Source organism: Bufo bufo, chromosome 11 (genome assembly GCF_905171765.1).
Source record: "Bufo bufo chromosome 11, aBufBuf1.1, whole genome shotgun sequence".
NCBI classification, from domain to species: Eukaryota; Metazoa; Chordata; class Amphibia; order Anura; family Bufonidae; genus Bufo; species Bufo bufo.
Window position 1 is genome coordinate 93,330,922 of NC_053399.1, and position 21,385 is coordinate 93,352,306.

Below are 21,385 nucleotides of genomic sequence, written 5' to 3' on the forward strand. Positions count from 1 at the left end.
TTGCTGATGGTTTATGCGAAGGTCCAGGTGCAGGGCGAGGGGCATCCGGGCCTGCGCCTTTGACAGGGGATTGGCTAGCAGAGTGTAACAAAGGGGTGTGACCCACAGACCCAGATTGTGGACCCAGGCGTTCGGCCCACTTATTAGGGTGCTTGGATGCCATGTGGCGGATCATACTGGTGGTGGTGAGGTTGCTAGTGTTCACGCCCCGGCTAATTTTGAAACTACACAGGTTGAAAACTACCACTCTTTTGTAGTCTGCGCTTCCCTCAAAAAAGCGCCAAACTGCGGAACACCTACCCCTTGGCAAGGTAGATTTACGCATGGGGGTGCTCGGTGTAACGGTTGCCGGCCTGTTTGGTGTGGGCCGACTTCTCCCTTTTGCAACCCCACTGCCTCTTCCAGCCTGTTGCGGTGCTGCGAATCCCTCCCCCTCTGTACTGCTGTCCTCACTCGGCTTTTCACCTTCCCATGTTGGGTCATTGACCTCATCGTCAACCACCTCCTCTTCCACTTCCTCACTTTGCTCATCCTCCTGACTTGACCTAACCACAACCTCAGTGATTGGTTGTTCATCATCATCCACCTCGTGAACGAACGATTGCCGTTCACCACCGTCATCTTCTTGAGACTGTAAAGGCTCAAGAGGTTGGGAATCAGGGCACAATATCTCAGGCCCCTCTTCAAGCGTGGTGGGCGCGAGGGCCAAATGTAATAGTGGCGCTGGAAAGAGCTCCTCGGAATAACAGAGTGTGGGATCACTCGTTTGGCAAGCCTCTCCATGGTGGGAGGATTCGGTTGACCAGACTCTTGGCTACAGAGACTGGACTTGGTGGAAGAGAGGGTGGTGCTTAACCGGCTGGAAGCATTATCTTCAGCAATCCAACCGACCAACTGTTTGCACTGGTCTGACTTGGACAGTGTTGTCCCGCGCCGCCCAGCTAAGTTGACATGAAGCTGGGTGCGGTGGATGTTTTTTTTTTTTCTGGTGCACTGGCATCAGGCACAGTTTCATTGCGCCCAGGGCCACTACAGTCCGCTAAAGACACAGTTTTCGGATGCAGGACAGTATATGTCACAGAAACACACAGAATATGGACACTATATTAGGCCCAAATTATTGGAATTTGCCATAAACTCGGCCGAGTACCGCCATGTGCCGAGCATAGCGATGCTCGAGCTGAACAGGTATTCGGCTAAGCATGCTCGCTCATCACTAGTCTTAATAGATCTGTCAGCCCTTGCTGATTAAACTTATCTAGATGGTCCCACTGATGCTCTTATCTATACACATTTTTTTCTTTTTTGATATGTTTATAAACTTGTCCGGTCGCCACGGAGACCGGACACACTCCTGTGGTGGATTGGCTTGGGTGGAGTCACATGGTCCTTTCCTCCTCACGGTGCGAGTGACGTGTTCTCCGTCATTGCGTCTCCAATTACGTGGGCGAGTGTTGTGAGCTGTGCCGCTCGCGTCTGGGAGGATGGGGCGGATTGTCGGGCCCTGCACACAGGGACGCCAAGTACATGCGGCCACACTGAACCACCAATGGTAAGCTGGTTTTAGTTTTTGAAGTATATTAGACTTAATACAGCTGCACTTAAATCAGCGGAGGATGTATTTTTAACCCTTTAGATACTATGCACTATGTATTAACTACAATTATGGAGATTCTTTATTATGAATTGTAATGTTTTTATGACATCTATGCACTTCTGTTTTAGTTTTATTACTCTGTAATAATCTTAGATATCATGTGATCGTCTATTTAATGTATCTATCATGTGTCCAATCATCCACTCAGTATGTATTATGATTTACTCACACTATGGAATTATGGGTATATATACTCACTTGTGACACTATTGCTTTGCTTGACAAATGCCTCATTGAGTGGGCCGAAATGTTGTCTGGGAAATAAATTAGGTCATCATCTTTTCACCTGAAGTCGGAGTGCTGCCTCATTGTTTGGATTTAGTATACAGTGGAAGAGACGCCTGCCTTCCTTGAGGATTTTCACCTTATTCACGCTGTCTAACTGTGCTGCTACTTTATCTGTGCTTGTACTATAATACTGCTCCTATGTACAATAATATAACTACTATAATACTGCTCCTATGTACAAGAATATAACTACTATAATACTGCTCCCATGTACAAGAATATAACTACTATAATACTGCTCCTATGTACAAGAATATAACTACTATAATACTACTCCTATGTACAAGAATATAACTACTATAATACTGCTCCTATGTACAAGAATATAACTACTATAATACTGCTCCTATGTACAAGAAAATAACTACTATAATACTGCTCCTATGTACAGGAATATAACTACTATAATACTGCTCCTATGTACAAGAATATAACTACTAGGGGCTTGAACTCAACTTCGTTGCATACACATATACTACTCAGGGGCACAGGCCGGGTGGTCATGCAACTCAATAGGGACCAGGATTTATTGCGCAATCCTTCTTCAGTCATGCCCGCAGACCTGATCCCCTATTCAGTTAGGCCGACAGCAACACACATTCCTCCTGGGTGGGGCTCCCTGAGAGACTTCACAACAAAGGAATTTCTAGAAAATGCCTTAGGCAACTTACCAGATGAGCACACTCTCAGGAACACTGTAAAATCTTGCAACTTCTTAGACGTGGCGGATTTTAGATCTGTTGGTAAGGCCCTATTGGATAAAAAAGTTCAGGATTTAGAACAAACTTGGTTTGAAAAGATTATTTCTTCCAATTCACCACACAAGAGATTAATCTCATTGCTCTATCTGGCACTGAATATGCCGAGACCCAATGTCCGCCCGCAGTTTCTGAAAACGTGGGAAGCTGAGTTGAACAGAACCTTCTCTGAAACAGATGTCCTTAGGCTATATGCGCATTCACATGGCTTCTCCAGATGCGTCAAGGTGCAAGAGCACTCCTTTAAAGTACTAACCCAATGGTACATGACGCCCAAACAGATGTTCTCAAGAGGGTTGTGTTCTACGGACCGGTGTTGGAGGTGCAACTCAGAAGAGGGCAACCTCTCACATATTCTGTGGTATTGTACAGGGATAAGACCATTCTGGGATAATATCTCTAAGGCTCTGAAATCAATTTTCCATACTGATATAACATTAACACCCGACCTGGTCCTTTTGTGGCTACCTACAAAAGTATTTTCCCCATCTAGAGGTTGCCTTGCCACCCAACTAATTCAGGCAGCAAGGCTACTAATCCCCCAGAGATGGCTCAGCACTGAACCCCCTACCATTTCTCATTGGATACATAAGGTTGATCTCATCCAACGCCTAGAGGAACTAGCCAGTTGGGAATCTAGAACTCATGAAAAGCATGCTAAGATGTGGAGTCCATGGTTGCAATTTAGAACGTCAACACTAACAATAGTCTAATAAAGGTCTATTGACCCAGACAGAGCTTGCTATACTGCATACCTGACTTAATGCCACGGAATGACCTATATACATGAACAACTAGAGATGTGTTTTGTTATGTTTTGTTCTCGTTATTATTGTTTAAATATGTTCTTGAGGTCGGTCGCCTCAATTTCAGGGGTCTTTGTAGACATCATACAAATAGCACTTGCACTTTATAAAATCTCATGCAATGTGTAGTATCACAAAAGAGTAATACAGGTACTATCTGACCACATACTAAAGGTTAGAACGAGGCTATATATATGTCTGACAGGTGGTTTTATGTTATGCTCACATTTGGATTGTAGACCTAACAAGAGGATGTGCCTATCCTCAGAGGTGGTGTATACTGTATATCTTTATACCTTTATGTATGAAATGTCAACTTGATATTTTTGATCTTGACCTTTTTCAATAAAAAGATAATTGACAAGAATATAACTACTATAATACTGCCTCCTGTGTACAAGAATATAACTACTATAATACTGCCTCCTATGTACAAGACTATAACTACTATAATACTGCCTCCTATGTACAAGAATATAACTACTATAATACTGCTCATATGTACAAGAATATAACTACTATAATACTGCTCCTATGTACAAGAATATAACTACTATAATATTGCCTCATATGTACCAGAATATACTATAATACTGCTCCTATGTACAATAATATAACTACTATAATACTGCTTCTATGTACAAGAATATAACTACTATAATACTGCCTCATATGTACCAGAATATACTATAATACTGCTCCTATGTACAATAATATAACTACTATAATACTGCTCCTATGTACAATAATATAACTACTATAATACTGCTCCTATGTACAGGAATATAACTACTATAATACTGCTCCTATGTACAAGAATATAACTACTATAATACTGCCTCCTATGTACAAGAATATAACTACTATAATACTGCTCCTATGTACAAGAATATAACTACTATAATACTGCCTTCTATATACAAGAATATAACTACTATAATACTGCCTCCTATGTACAAGACTATAACTACTATAATACTGCTCCTATGTACAAGAATATAACTACTATAATACTGCCTTCTATATACAAGACTATAACTACTATAATACTGCCTCCTATGTACAAAAATATAACTACTATAATACTGCCTCCTATGTACAAGAATATAACTACTATAATACTGCCTCCTATGTACAAGAATATAACTACTATAATACTGCTCCTATATACAAGAATATAACTACTATAATACTGCTCCTATGTACAAGAATATAACTACTATAGGGCGGAGCTTGACCAGCTTCCTGACCGGCTGCATGTGAGGAGAGCTCTCCTCTTCTTTGCCTCACAAAGTGGTTTATTTCGCTTCTTAACTGCACAAATATGGGGAAAATTGGCAAATACCTGCCCAAAGAAAGACCTGAACCCCTCAAGCAAGATCGGGGTCCCTCTGAGATGGAGAAATACTTTAACAAGCGGCCTGCAGCTCCAGTAACAGAGAGACCTAAGATGGCCCCTCCTGACCCTGATGACAGCATGGAGGAGGCTGAGAGAGCAGACAGCCCGGCTACTGAGAGCTCCCAGGGATCGCAGGCTGAAGCTGCTGAACCTATCTCAAAGCGGTTCTTGCAGCAGGCCCTCCTGTCAGTGATACGGCCGGTGATGCAGGAGCTCACTGAGATAAAGGAGGACATTAAGCACATCGGCCATAGAGTGGAGAGGCTTGAAGATACACAGGGGGCCATCCTGGATTACACCCGTGCGATTGGAGATAACAGTTCTGCTTACCTGTCTTCTCTGGATCATGCATACGCCCTGATTGAAGATCAGGAAAATAGAAGCAGGCACAAAAATGTGCGCTTCAGAGGCTTGCCAGAAGCAGTGTCACATGAGGAGCTTCCTGCAGCAGCGGCAGCCATTTTCACATCCCTGCTGGGCCCTGAAGGTGCATCTGCAGTCACAATCGAGCGCATCCATCGCTCTCTGCGGCCTAAACCCAGGGAGGGAGAACCCCCTCGTGATGTGGTCTGCGGTCTCTTGCGGTACGTAGATACCGCTGCGATTTTTAAAGCGGCCAGGGAGAAGGGAGATCTAAAGCATGATGGAGCCAAGATTCTGCTATTCCAGGATCTCGCACCTTCAACCCTGAATAAAAGAAGAATCCTGCGCCCGGTCACCGAGATTCTGCGCCAGAGAAAGATCCCCTTTAAGTGGCTTTTTCCATTTGGCCTCACATTTTCCAGGGAAGGAAAGAGGTGCACGATCCGGACCCCCAGTGATCTGCCGGCGGCATGGGAGCTGCTCAACACCACGCCACAAGATATCCCATCATGGCTGCCCTCAGCGGACACTGGCGTCCCGCTCCCAGAACTCCCTGATAGTTCCAGATGGTCGAAGGTGCCACCAAGAAAAGGAGCCAAGCAAAGAATTACTTGAACATTCTCTCCACAGGTCGTATGTGGGCTGTTAGATTGCAAGCTCCTCAGTTAATGTTCAATATGTTATAGGAGCGCATTTAAGATGGAGGACGTCATTGCTCCCTATGTGGAGGGTGGAAGCTGCATTCACTTCATGTTGTTATGGGCGACTACCATAGAGGTTATATAAGTAATGCATTCTCTCAGGTTGTCAGTTAGTAGGTGCACACAGTATACTGGGATTCCCTGATATGTATAGTCAGATTCTCTCAGGCAGTTATAGGAGTGGCTATGTTCACATATGCATACTAATGTCAGCACACTTTGTGGGGGTGGGGACCCCTGATTTGTGGCCAGGAGCAGTACTGTCTGACACTATGTCGGCCTGCTCCCACCTTGTCACCGGTGGTTCCTGTGCTCCCGCACGGAGTTCTCTTATTTCCTTTGACCCCCTTTTGCTTGCAGGATTACATATTTTGCTTTTATTAACAAAATTCTGGCTAAAGGGATCAAAGGACCTTGTCCAAGACAAGGCGTTCCCCTGTTTGTTCCCCCTGTTTCCCTGTCCATGCTCACGTATGTTATTATATGCACGCACATGTGTACATCACTACACTGATGGCTGCAGTTAACTGCACTACATTCAATGTACGGGGTTTTAATACCCCCCAAAAGCGCTCACAGGTGATCAGACTTCTAAAGAAGAGACGCACAGATGTCTGTTTTTTCCAAGAGCTGCACCTTAAGCTCGGCCATGTTCCTAAACTCTCCCAGTCCTACTTTAATCAGTGGTTCATCAGCTCTCATGCCAAGGCTTCCAGGGGCGCGGGGATTGCCATATCCAGGAGGGTTCCCTTCTCCCTTGTCTCATCCTTGACTGACCCAGAGGGACGCTTTATGTTCGTAAAAGGTAAAATTGGGACCGTGCTGGTGACACTGGCAAGTCTATACAGTCCTAACCGGGGTCAGGGCCTATGGTTGAAGACTACATTGACTAAATTTACTTCCTTTGCAGAGGGCATTTGTTTAATAGGGGGGGATCTTAATGTGGCCCTAAACCCACTAGTAGACGCTTCAGATCATTCCTCACAGTTGACCCAAGCGGCTATTGGCAGGATTAATAAGCATCTAGCAGGGGCCCATTTACTGGACACTTGGCGCCTGACTCATCCCACTGACTTAGATTACACGTTCTTCTCAGCTGCGCACAAGGTCTATTCCAGGCTAGACTATATTTTCATCTCTGGCGCTCACGCTGAACTGGTGAGTAACTCCACCATTGATCCTATGACAGTATCAGATCACGCTCCTGTCACGACATCCGTGGTGTTCTCTGAATTACCTCAGCAATCTCGACAATGGAGGTTAAATGAGACTCTGCTGGATGATGTGGAGGGAATGAGAGACATAGAAGCTAAGTTACAACACTTCTTTAGGGAGAACACCACGGATGACGTCTCTGTCACGACTGTCTGGGAGACGCATAAAGCGGTCATCAGAGGGGAGCTGATTGCCCTGGGTAGTCGGAAAAAGAAGGAAAGACAAAAAACATTTCATACATTACTAGAGAAGATCTCAGCTTTAGAATCTCTGCACAAAAAATCCAGAACCACAGAGGCCCAACAAGAACTAACACTAACTAGGAAAAAATTAAAAGATCACCTTAACTATCACCAGGCCAAATCCTACCAATATGCCCAGTTCCGTTTTTATGCTCATGGAGACAAAGGGACGAGGCTTATGGCTTCGCTACTTAAGCAGAAAAAAGATGCTTCCTATATAGCTGGAATTAAAGATAAAGATGGCAGGCTATTACATAAAACTTCAGATATTGCGAAAGAATTCCATAAGTTCTATAGTCAGCTTTATGGGCTCAAATGCCCAGATGACGACACAGAAGCTAATATAGAAGAGGCTGCTGACAAGTTCTTGGGGAACCTCAATCTGCCCAAACTGGAGACCAAAGATAGGGAACAACTCCTTGCCCCAGTCACAATAGAGGAAATATCAAATATTCTGAGCTCCATGCCAATGGGGAAATGCCCTGGACCTGATGGGTTTTCTGTGGGGTATTATAAAAAATTATCATCTGTCCTAACCCCTCGTATGGCCACTTGGTGTAATTCCCTATTAAATGGTTCTGTTCTCCATAGGCAATCCCTGGAAGCGACGGTCACAATTCTCCCAAAAGCAGGTAAAGATCCTAACCAATGCGGCAGTTATAGGCCGATATCGCTTCTCAACGTAGACGTTAAAGTATGGGCAAAGTTGCTGGCTTCCCGCCTTGCTCCCCTTCTGCCGAAACTAATTCACCCGGACCAAGCCGGGTTTGTGCCTGGACGAGAGGGAAATCAAAACTCCTGTAGGGTTCTCTCAGCAATGCAATTAGCTAAGAAAGAGAAGGCCTCACTGGTCCTTTTGGGTGTGGATGCGGAAAAGGCCTTTGACAGAGTGAGCTGGAGCTACATGAGGAAAACCCTACATAAACTTGGCATTCCAGAACAATTCCAAACTGCCATCATGTCCCTCTACCATGAACCTAGTGCACGTATAAGGGTAAATGGTACATTATCCCAATCGTTCCCGATTACAAACGGGACTCGTCAGGGCTGTCCTCTGTCACCTACACTGTACGTCATGGTAATGGAGACATTACTGCAAGCTATAAGAGAACACCCCGGTATAAAGGGTCTCAAAATTAGGGATAGTTCTGTAGAATTTATAAATGCCGCTTATGCGGATGACCTACTGGTTATGCTCACAAACCCTGTCGAGGCCTTTCCGCATCTTCTATCCCTTTTCGAATTATATGGGAGGATCTCTAACTTTAAAGTTAATTATACAAAGTCAGAGGCGATGAACGTCTCAGCGCCAAGCAAAATGATTTCCTCTTTAAAAGGCACAACCCCGTTTATCTGGCAGGGTTCTCATCTTTCCTACTTAGGAATTAAATTACCAGCAGATTTGGACCAAACTTTCAGTTTGAACTTTAAACCCCTCTTAAATGATATACAGAAGCAGCTTCACTCGCTTAAAATCCCATATGTCTCTTGGATGGGTAGAAAGAACCTTCTGAAGGCCTTCATCATGCCCAGGCTCCTGTATGTGATGCAAATGTTGCCCGTTTTTATCCCTATGTCCTTCTTTTGCCAGGTCAGGAGGTTATTTAGAACGTTCCTTTGGGGTGGGAAATCCGCTAGATTGGCCCATAGCAGGCTGATACAGGGGAGGAGCACGGGGGGGTTTGGGTTACCAGACGCACATCTATACTATCAGGCGATTCATTTAAAAAGATGGATTCAGCTACACGCTACTAAATACCAGACTTGGGGATGCGACTTAGAACTTGCCCAACTTTCATCTGTCCAGAGGGCGGGCCTCTGGGGTCTTACTACTTCTAATCTTAGGTCGCAAGTTCTGCTTAGGGGAACCGCCTCAGTAATTCAACAGTTAAATGGCAAACTTAACCTCCTAAATAACCCCTCTCCATCTATGCCAGCGGATCTTCTTCCTTTCACTATACGACCGAATACCAAACAAATAGCTACGACCTGGCATAAACTACGCAAGTTTACAACAGAGGAATTCCTGGGGGCGACCTCGGGGGACTTATCTGATCAACACCCACTACACAACCTTATAAAAAAGTGTAATTTTCTAGAACTGATTGAACTTAACTCAGTATCCAGACCACTAATAGAGAGTAATAGACATAAACCTACACAGTCTTGGTTTGAGAAACTTTTAACATTTGAGTCCATCCCACGTAAACTGATCTCCCTGTGTTACTTGGCTTTGGTTACTCCCCGCTCCCCTGGAACACCGCAATACCTGAGGCATTGGGCTGCTGAACTTGAGGTGGAACTGAATGAGACTGACATTATGAGGATACATGCGCACTCCCACGGTTTCTCAAGGTGTACCAGGATACAGGAACACACATACAAAGTCCTCACCCAGTGGTATATGACTCCGAAGCAGATGTTTATCAGGGGTATGAGACAGGACGATAAATGCTGGAGGTGTATGGAAGACACAGGTACTCTGTCTCACATCTTCTGGTCTTGTCCTAGGATCCGTCCATTCTGGGAAGGTGTCTTATCCACTATTCAGAAAATAACACATGTAGTTGTGGAGGTGCCCCCTACTCTTGTGCTCCTGTGGCTCCCGACTCCCTCTTTCTCTCCCTCAAAAAGATGCTTAACCACCCAATTACTCCAGGCGGCCAGGCTGCTCATCCCGCAGCACTGGTTGAGTACAGAACCCCCCACTGTGGAGGCATGGCTGAACAAGGTGGACCATATCTGTCGTATGGAGGAACTGGCGAGTTGGGAGGACAGGAATCACAATAAATATGTGAAGCTTTGGACACCCTGGCTCATGTTTAGGGATGACCCTCCGAATAGTCAGACGGCACACGGGTCTGCTAGTAGTGGTACATTATGAGCTCACGGGTAGAGGGTATATATGCGCATTAATGGTACGCGTTCTGGACCATGTCTGAGTCACTGACAAAATAATACCTGTGAATATGAATACATTCAATATGCACTTTAGATATCTAATATGCTGCAAACGAACGAGTGTCATGGATGGATTGTTGTTGTTTTTGGTTATTCCTCTTTATCCTTCCCTCCCTCATATTCCTTGTCCCTATCCCCATATCCTTCCCCTCTTCTTTTTCCTCTATTTCTGCGTCATTATGTTCACCAGTCATACTACAAGACCTTTATATACTGGTAAGATGCATCTGTAACCTTTGCATAATACTTGTATAATGGGATATGATTATTCTGTCTATATGTGAAAAATGGGAAATTAGTATTGTCCTGTTATTTATATACGGAATTCTGTTTAGGTCCATATCTACAGTCCTTCAAGCTGTTATGTATACTCAAAGCAATGTACGATATCAACCACTTTGTATATGTTACTGCATAATGTTGTAGTATGTATTTTCAATATACTTTTCAATAAAAAGAGAATTTTCAAAGAATATAACTACTATAATACTGCTCCTATGTACAAGAATATAACTACTATAATACTGCCTCCTATTTACAAGAATATAACTACTATAATACTGCTCCGATGTACAAGAATATAACTACTATAATACTGCCTCCTATGTGCAAGAATATAACTACTATAATACTGCCTCCTATGTACAAGAATATAACTACTATAATACTGCCTCCTATGTATAAGAATATAACTACTATAATACTGCTCCTATGTACATAAATATATAACTACTATAATACTGCTCCTATGTACAAGAATATAACTACTATAATACTGCCTCCTATGTACAAGTATATAACTACTATAATACTGCCCCTATGTACAAGAATATAACTTCTATAATACTGCTCCTATGTACAAGAATATAACTACTATAATACTGCTCCTATGTACAATAATATAACTACTATAATACTGCTCCTATGTACAAGAATATAACTACTATAATACTGCTCCTATGTACAAGAATATAACTACTATAATACTGCTCCTATGTACAAGAATATAACTACTATAATACTGCTCCTATGTACAAGAATATAACTACTATAATACTGCTCCTATGTACAAGAAAATAACTACTATAATACTGCTCCTATGTACAGGAATATAACTACTATAATACTGCTCCTATGTACAATAATATAACTACTATAATACTGCTCCTATGTACAGGAATATAACTACTATAATACTGCCTCCTGTGTACAAGAATATAACTACTATAATACTGCCTCCTATGTACAAGAATATAACTACTATAATACTGCTCATATGTACAAGAATATAACTACTATAATACTGCTCCTATGTACAAGAATATAACTACTATAATATTGCCTCATATGTACCAGAATATACTATAATACTGCTCCTATGTACAATAATATAACTACTATAATACTGCTCCTATGTACAAGAATATAACTACTATAATACTGCCTCATATGTACCAGAATATACTATAATACTGCTCCTATGTACAATAATATAACTACTATAATACTGCTCCTATGTACAATAATATAACTACTATAATACTGCTCCTATGTACAGGAATATAACTACTATAATACTGCTCCTATGTACAAGAATATAACTACTATAATACTGCCCCTATGTACAAGAATATAACTACTATAATACTGCTGCTATGTACAAGAATATAACTACTATAATACTGCTCCGATGTACAAGAATATAACTACTATAATACTGCCTCCTATGTGCAAGAATATAACTACTATAATACTGCCTCCTATGTATAAGAATATAACTACTATAATACTGCTCCTATGTACATAAATATATAACTACTATAATACTGCTCCTATGTACAAGAATATAACTACTATAATACTGCCCCTATGTACAAGAATATAACTACTATAATACTGCTGCTATGTACAAGAATATAACTACTATAATACTGCTCCTATGTACAAGAATATAACTACTATAATACTGCTCCTATGTACAATAATATAACTACTATAATACTGCTCCTATGTACAAGAATATAACTACTATTATACTGCCTCCTATGTATAAGAATATAACTACTATAATACTGCTCCGATGTACAAGAATATAAAAACTATAATACTGCCTCCTATGTACAAGAATATAACTACTATAATACTGCTCCTGTGTACAAGAATATAACTACTATAGTACTGCTCCTATGTACAATAATATAACTACTATAATACTGCTCCGATGTACAAGAATATAACTACTATAATACTGCCTCCTATGTACAAGAATATAACTACTATAATACTGCTCCTGTGTACAGGAATATAACTACTATAATACTGCTCCTATGTACAAGAATATAACTACTATAATACTGCTCCTATGTACAAGAATATAACTACTATAATACTGCTCCTATGTACAAGAATATAACTACTATAATACTGCTCCGATGTACAAGAATATAACTACTATAATACTGCTCCTATGTACAAGAATATAACTACTATAATACTGCTTCTATGTACAATAATATAACTACTATAATACTGCCTCCTGTGTACTGGAATATAACTACTATAATACTGCTTCTATGTACAATAATATAACTACTATAATACTGCCCCTATGTACAAGAATATAACTACTATAATACTGCTCCTATGTACAAGAAAATAACTACTATAATACTGCCCCTATGTACAAGAATATAACTACTATAATACTGCTTCTATGTACAAAAATATAACTACTATAATACTGCCTCCTATGTACAAGAATATAACTACTATAATACTGGTCCTGTGTACAGGAATATAACTACTATAATACTGCTCCTATGTACAAGAATATAACTACTATAATACTGCTCCTGTGTACAGGAATATAACTGCTATAATACTGCTCCTGTGTACAAGAATATAACTACTATAATACTGCTCCTGTGTACAAGAATATAACTACTATAATACTGCTCCTATGTACAAGAATATAACTACTATAATACTGCTCCTATGTACAAGAATATAACTACTATAATACTGCTCCTATGTACAAGAATTTAACTACTATAATACTGCTCCTATGTACAAAAATATAACTACTATAATACTGCTCCTATGTACAAGAATATAACTACTATAATACTGCCTCCTATGTACAAGAATATAACTACTATAATACTGCCTCCTATGTACAAGAATATAACTACTATAATACTGCTCCTATGTACAAGAATATAACTCCTATAATACTGCTCCTATGTACAAGAATATAACTACTATAATACTGCCTCCTATGTACAAGAATATAACTACTATAATACTGCCTCCTATGTACAAGAATATAACTACTATAATACTGCCTCCTATGTACAAGAATATAACTACTATAATACTGCTCCTATGTACAAGAATATAACTACTATAATACTGCCTCCTATGTACAAGAATATAACTACTATAATACTGCTCCTATGTACAAGAATATAACTACTATAATACTGCCTCCTATGTACAGGAATATAACTACTATAATACTGCTCCTATGTACAAGAATATAACTACTATAATACTGCCTCCTATGTACAGGAATATAACTACTATTATACTGCCTCCTATGTACAGGAATATAACTACTATAATACTGCCTCCTATGTACAGGAATATAACTACTATAATACTGCCTCCTATGTACAAGAATAAAACTACTATAATACTGCCTCCTATGTACAAGAATATAACTCCTATAATACTGCTCCTATGTACAAGAATATATCTACTATAATACTGCTCCTATGTACAAGACTATAACTACTATAATACTGCTCCTATGTACAGGAATATAACTACTATAATACTGCTCCTATGTACAGGAATATAACTACTATAATACTGCTTCTATGTACAGGAATATAACTGCTATAATACTGTTCCTATGTACAGGAATATAACTGCTATAATACTGCTCCTATGTACAAGAATATAACTACTATAATACTGCTCCCATGTACAAGAATATAACTACTATAATACTGCCTCCTATGTACAAGAATATAACTACTATAATACTGCTCCTATGTATAAGAATATAACTACTATAATACTGCCTCCTATGTACAAGAATATAACTGCTATAATACTGCCTCCTATGTACAAGAATATAACTACTATAATACTGCTCCTATGTACAAGAATATAACTACTATAATACTGCCTCCTATGTACAAGAATATAACTACTATAATACTGCTCCTATGTACAAGAATATAACTACTATAATACTGCTCCTATGTACAGGAATATAACTACTATAATACTGCCTCCTATGTACAAGAATATAACTACTATAATACTACCTCCTATGTACAAGAATATAACTACTATAATACTGCCTCCTATGTACAAGAATATAACTACTATAATACTGCTCCTATGTACAGGAATATAACTACTATAATACTGCTCCTATGTACAAGAAAATAACTACTATAATACTGCTCCTATGTACAAGAATATAACTACTATAATACTGCTCCTATGTACAATATAACTACTATAATACTGCCTCCTATGTACAGGAATATAACTACTATAACACTGCTCCTATGTACATGAATATAACTACTATAATACTGCTCCTATGTACAAGAATATATCTACTATAATACTGCTCCTATGTACAAGAATATAACTACTATAAAAAGAAATATGGTTAAGAATATAACTACTATAATACTGCTCCTATGTACAAGAATATAACTACTATAATACTGCTCCTATGTACAAGAATATAACTACTATAATACTGCTCCTATGTACAGGAATATAACTACTATAATACTGCTCCTATGTACAAGAATATAACTACTATAATACTGCTCCTATGTACAAGAATATAACTACTATAAAAAGAAATATGGTTAAGAATATAACTACTATAATACTGCTCCTATGTACAAGAATATAACTACTATAATACTGCTCCTATGTACAAGAATATAACTACTATAATACTGCTCCTATGTACAGGAATATAACTACTATAATACTGCTCCTATGTACAAGAATATAACTACTATAATACTGCCTCCTATGTACAAGAATATAACTACTATAATACTGCTCCTATGTACAAGAATATAACTACTATAATACTGCTCCTATGTACAAGAATATAACTACTATAATACTGCCCCTATGTACAAGAATATAACTACTATAATACTGCCCTCTATATACAAGAATATAACTACTATAATACTGCCTCCTATGTACAAGACTATAACTACTATAATACTGCTCCTATGTACAAGAATATAACTACTATAATACTGCCTCCTATGTACAGGAATATAACTACTATAATACCGCCTCCTATGTACAGGAATATAACTACTATAATACTGCTCCTATGTACAAGAATATAACTACTATAATACTGCCTCCTATGTACAGGAATATAACTACTATAATACTGCCTCCTATGTACAGGAATATAACTACTATAATACCGCCTCCTATGTACAGGAATATAACTACTATAATACTGCTCCTATGTACAGGAATATAACTACTATAATACTGCTCCTATGTACAAGAATATCACTACTATAATACTGCCTCCTATGTACAAGACTATAACTACTATAATACTGCTCCTATGTACAGGAATATAACTACTATAATACTGCTCCTATGTACAAGAATATAACTACTATAATACTGCCTCCTATGTACAAGAATAAAACTACTATAATACTGCTCCTATGTACAAGAATATAACTACTATAATACTGCTCCTATGTACAAGAATATAACTACTATAATACTGCCTCCTATGTACAAGAATATAACTACTATAATACTGCTCCTATGTACAAGAATATAACTACTATAATACTGCTCCTATGTACAAGAATATAACTAATATAATACTGCTCTTATGTACAAGAATATAACTACTATAATACTACCTCCTATGTACAAGAATATAACTACTATAATACTGCCTCCTATGTACAAGAATATAACTACTATAATACTGCTCCTATGTACAAGAATATAACTACTATAATATTGCCTCATATGTACAAGAATATAACTACTATAATACTGCTCCTATGTACAAGAATATAACTACTATAATACTGCTCCTATGTACAAGAATATAACTACTATAATACTGCTCCTATGTACAAGACTATAACTACTATAATACTGCTCCTATGTACAAGAATATAACTACTATAATACTGCCTCCTATGTACAAAAATATAACTACTATAATACTGCCTCCTATGTACAAGAATATAACTACTATAATACTGCTCCTCTGTACAAGAATATAACTACTATAGTACTGCCTGCTATGTACAAGAATATAACTACTATAATACTGCTCCTATGTACAAGAATATAACTACTATAATACTGCTCCTATGTACAAGAATATAACTACTATAATACTGCCCGCTATGTACAAGAATATAACTACTATAATACTGCTCCTATGTACAAGAATATAACTACTATAATACTGCTCCTATGTACAAGAATATAACTACTATAATACTGCTCCTATGTACAAGAATATAACTACTATAATACTGCCTCCTATGTACAAGAATATAACTACTATAATACTGCTCCTATGTACAAGAATATAACTACTATAATACTGCTCCTATGTACAGGAATATAACTACTATAATACTGCCTACTATGTACAAGAATATAACTACTATTATACTGCTCCTATGTACAAGAATATAACTACTATAATACTGCTCCTATGTACAAGAATATAACTACTATAATACTGCCTCCTATGTACAAGAATATAACTACTATAATACTGCTCCTATGTACAAGAATATAACTACTATAATACTGCATCCTATGTACAAGAATATAACTACTATAATACTGCCTCCTATGTACAAGAATATAACTACTATAATACTGCCTCCTATGTACAAGAATATAACTACTATAATACTGCTCCTATGTACAAGAATATAACTACTATAATACTGCTCCTATGTACAAGAATATAACTACTATAATACTGCTCCTATGTACAAGAATATAACCACTATAATACTGCCTCCTATGTACAGGAATATAACTACTATAATACTGCCCTCTATTATATAATATAACTACTATAATACTGCTCCTATGTACAAGAATATAACTACTATAATACTGCCTCCTATGTACAGGAATATAACTACTATAATACTGCCTCCTATGTACAGAAATATAACTGCTATAATACTCCCTACATTACATAGATCTGCAGCTGCTGCGGTGATAGGTGATGTTGACTTTCACATTCACCTCCTGGTCACACACACAAGATGACCACACGTCTCCCTACAAATCACGGTATACCCCCCTCCCCATGAAATCGTATAATGATAATGACTCGTCTTGCTTTCCCAACAATGTGTGTCGCTGGAAAAAGTTGCATTATTGAAATGAGCGGACTGTAGGGGACATTTCTCAGCCTGCACCCTGCACGGGCGAGCTGGCACCCTCGTTACCATGGCGCGCAGCAACGTGCGGCCCCCTGTTTTGCATACGGATGAGGAGTAAAACAATGGAGTCGTAAAGCCTCTCTCCACAGCACGCCTTTGTTTAAGGCCGTCTGATGCAGAAGCCAATGAAATATCACTGGAAAAAAAAAAAAACGCTTTTCACACATTCGGAGCGGGGGGGATCATAATTTTTTATTTATTAAATTTTTTTTTTTTTACATGCGTGTAATGATGGCATCTGCGTGATTCGGCTTTGATACAATGTATCCTGCTGCCGCTCGGAAAGGGAGGGCAGTAAAATAAAAAAGTCCTTGGTTCCCATGGGTCATTGCTAGCTCTGGTTGCAGTACTGCTGCTGGGCACCAGATGGCGCTCTAAACGTTTAATATAATTAATAGCTTAGGAAAGCACCTATTTTTCACATCCCGTCGTTCCGAGGCATCGTAATTCATGCAAAGCCTGGGAATTATGTTAACAATGCTGCATTTATAGGGCGGCATCTGTACGCTGGGAAAAAAAATGCTGGGAATACGGAGAATGGTTGGCGTGGAGGCTGCAGATGGTCGGGTTGACATTTCCAAAATCAGGGGCCCGTAATCGGCGTTAATACTCTGCTATTAGCTCCATCAATATTTCGGAAGCTGGGGTACTAAAGAGCGGCTTTATTTCGATTTCTCAGATAATGGCGACCACTTCAGTCACTTACCTGGAAGTTTTATTTAGCGCAAACACAATCTGCCTGCATTGTGTATGAGACGGAGCAGGGAGGGGGAGGAGGCGAGCTCCCAGATAAAGAATGGATACAGGAAATATTAACCCCTTAAAACACCATTTCTGTAATCTTTGCCAGATTATCACATGGTCATGTGTACGCTGTACCTTTAAGCGGGGAGAACCAGCAGGAATACGTGGTTTTGACGTCCAGTTGTTGCTCCGTTTTTCGTTTTCTGCGATGGAAACAAGTTTCGGATTATCAGACATTGCAAAATAAAGGACTATGGTTGAAAGCAATTTTGCTGAATTTCAGTACTAAAATTTTAATGAAAAATATTTTTGGAGCTTCACTTCACATTTATTTATAGTCTAGAGCTGCGTTCACACTTCTGCAGGCGTCAGAACTAAAGCCTTGCACCGTTTCCTGCTTGTGCAGTATCTGCAGCGAGTTTGCTGTAATTTGCATGATAGGAAATTCTGTCTTCACATCAACCACTGTACAGACTTCCGAAATACACTGTCCTGCTGCGTTACAAGGGGCTGAGTGAGTGCAGCTCTGGAGTATAATACAGGATGTAACTCAGGATCAGTACAGGATAAGTAATGTATGTACACAGTGACTCCACCAGCAGAATAGTGAGTGCAGCTCTGGAGTATAATACAGGATGTAACTCAGGATCAGTACAGGATAAGTAATGTATGTACACAGTGACTGCACCAGCAGAATAGTGAGTGCAGCTCTGGAGTATAATACAGGATGTAACTCAGGATCAGTACAGGATAAGTAATGTATGTACACAGTGACTGCACCAGCAGAATAGTGAGTGCAGCTCTGGAGTATAATACAGGATGTAACTCAGGATCAGTACAGGATAAGTAATGTATGTACACAGTGACTGCACCAGCAGAATAGTGAGTGCAGCTCTGGAGTATAATACAGGATGTAACTCAGGATCAGTACAGGATAAGTAATGTATGTACACAGTGACTGCACCAGCAGAATAGTGAGTGCAGCTCTGGAGTATAATACAGGATGTAACTCAGGATCAGTACAGGAGAAGTAATGTATGTACACAGTGACTCCACCAGCAGAATAGTGAGTGCAGCTCTGGGGTATAATACAGGATGTAACTCAGGATCAGTACAGGATAAGTAATGTATTTACACAGTGACTGCACCAGCAGAATAGTGAGTGCAGCTCTGGAGTATAATACAGGATGTAACTCAGGATCAGTACAGGATAAGTAATGTATGTACACAGTGACTGCACCAGCAGAATAGTGAGTGCAGCTCTGGAGTATAATACAGGATGTAACTCAGGATCAGTACAGGAGAAGTAATGTATGTACACAGTGACTGCACCAGCAGAATAGTGAGTGCAGCTCTGGACTATAATACAGGATGTAACTCAGGATCAGTACAGGATAAGTAATGTATGTACACAGTGACTGCACCAGCAGAATAGTGAGTACAGCTCTGGAGTATAATACAGGATGTAACTCAGGATCAGTACAGGATAAGTAATGTATGTACACAGTGACTGCACCAGCAGAATAGTGAGTGCAGCTCTGGAGTATAATACAGGATGTAACTCAGGATCAGTACAGGATAAGTAATGTATGTACACAGTGACTGCACCAGCAGAATAGTGAGTGCAGCTCTGGGGTATAATACAGGATGTAACTCAGGATCAGTACAGGATAAGTAATGTATGTACACAGTGACTGCACCAGCAGAATAGTGAGTGCAGCTCTGGAGTATAATACAGGATGTAACTCAGGATCAGTACAGGATAAGTAATGTATGTACACAGTGACTGCACCAGCAGAATAGTGAGTGCAGCTCTGGAGTATAATACAGGATGTAACTCAGGATCAGTACAGGATAAGTAATGTATGTACACAGTGACTGCACCAGCAGAATAGTGAGTGCAGCTCTGGAGTATAATACAGGATGTAACTCAGGATCAGTACAGGATGAGTAATGTATGTACACAGTGACTGCACCAGCAGAATAGTGAGTGCAGCTCTGGAGTGTAATACAGGATGTAACTCAGGATCAGTACAGTATAAGTAATATATGTACACAGTGACTCCACCAGCAGAATAGTGAGTTCAGCTCTGGAGTATGATACAGGATGTAACTCAGGATCAGTACAGGATAAGTAATGTATGAACACAGTGACTGCACCAGCAGAATAGTGAGTGCAGCTCTGGAGTATAATACAGGATGTAACTCAGGATCAGTACAGGATAAGTAATGTATGTACACAGTGACTGCACCAGCAGAATAGTGAGTGCAGCTCTGGAGTGTAATACAGGATGTAACTCAGGATCAGTACAGGATAAGTAATATATGTACACAGTGACTCCACCAGCAGAATAGTGAGTTCAGCTCTGGAGTATAATACAGGATGTAACTCAGGATCAGTACAGGATAAGTAATGTAATGTATGTACACAGTGACTGCACCAGCAGAATAGTGAGTGCAGCTCTGGAGTATAATACAGGATGTAACTCAGGATCAGTACAGGATAAGTAATATATGTACACAGTGACTCCACCAGCAGAATAGTGAGTTCAGCTCTGGAGTATGATACAGGATGTAACTCAGGATCAGTACAGGATAAGTAATGTATGTACACAGTGACTGCACCAGCAGAATAGTGAGTGCAGCTCTGGGGTATAATACAGGATGTAACTCAGGATCAGTACAGGATAAGTAATGTATGTACACAGTGACTGCACCAGCAGAATAG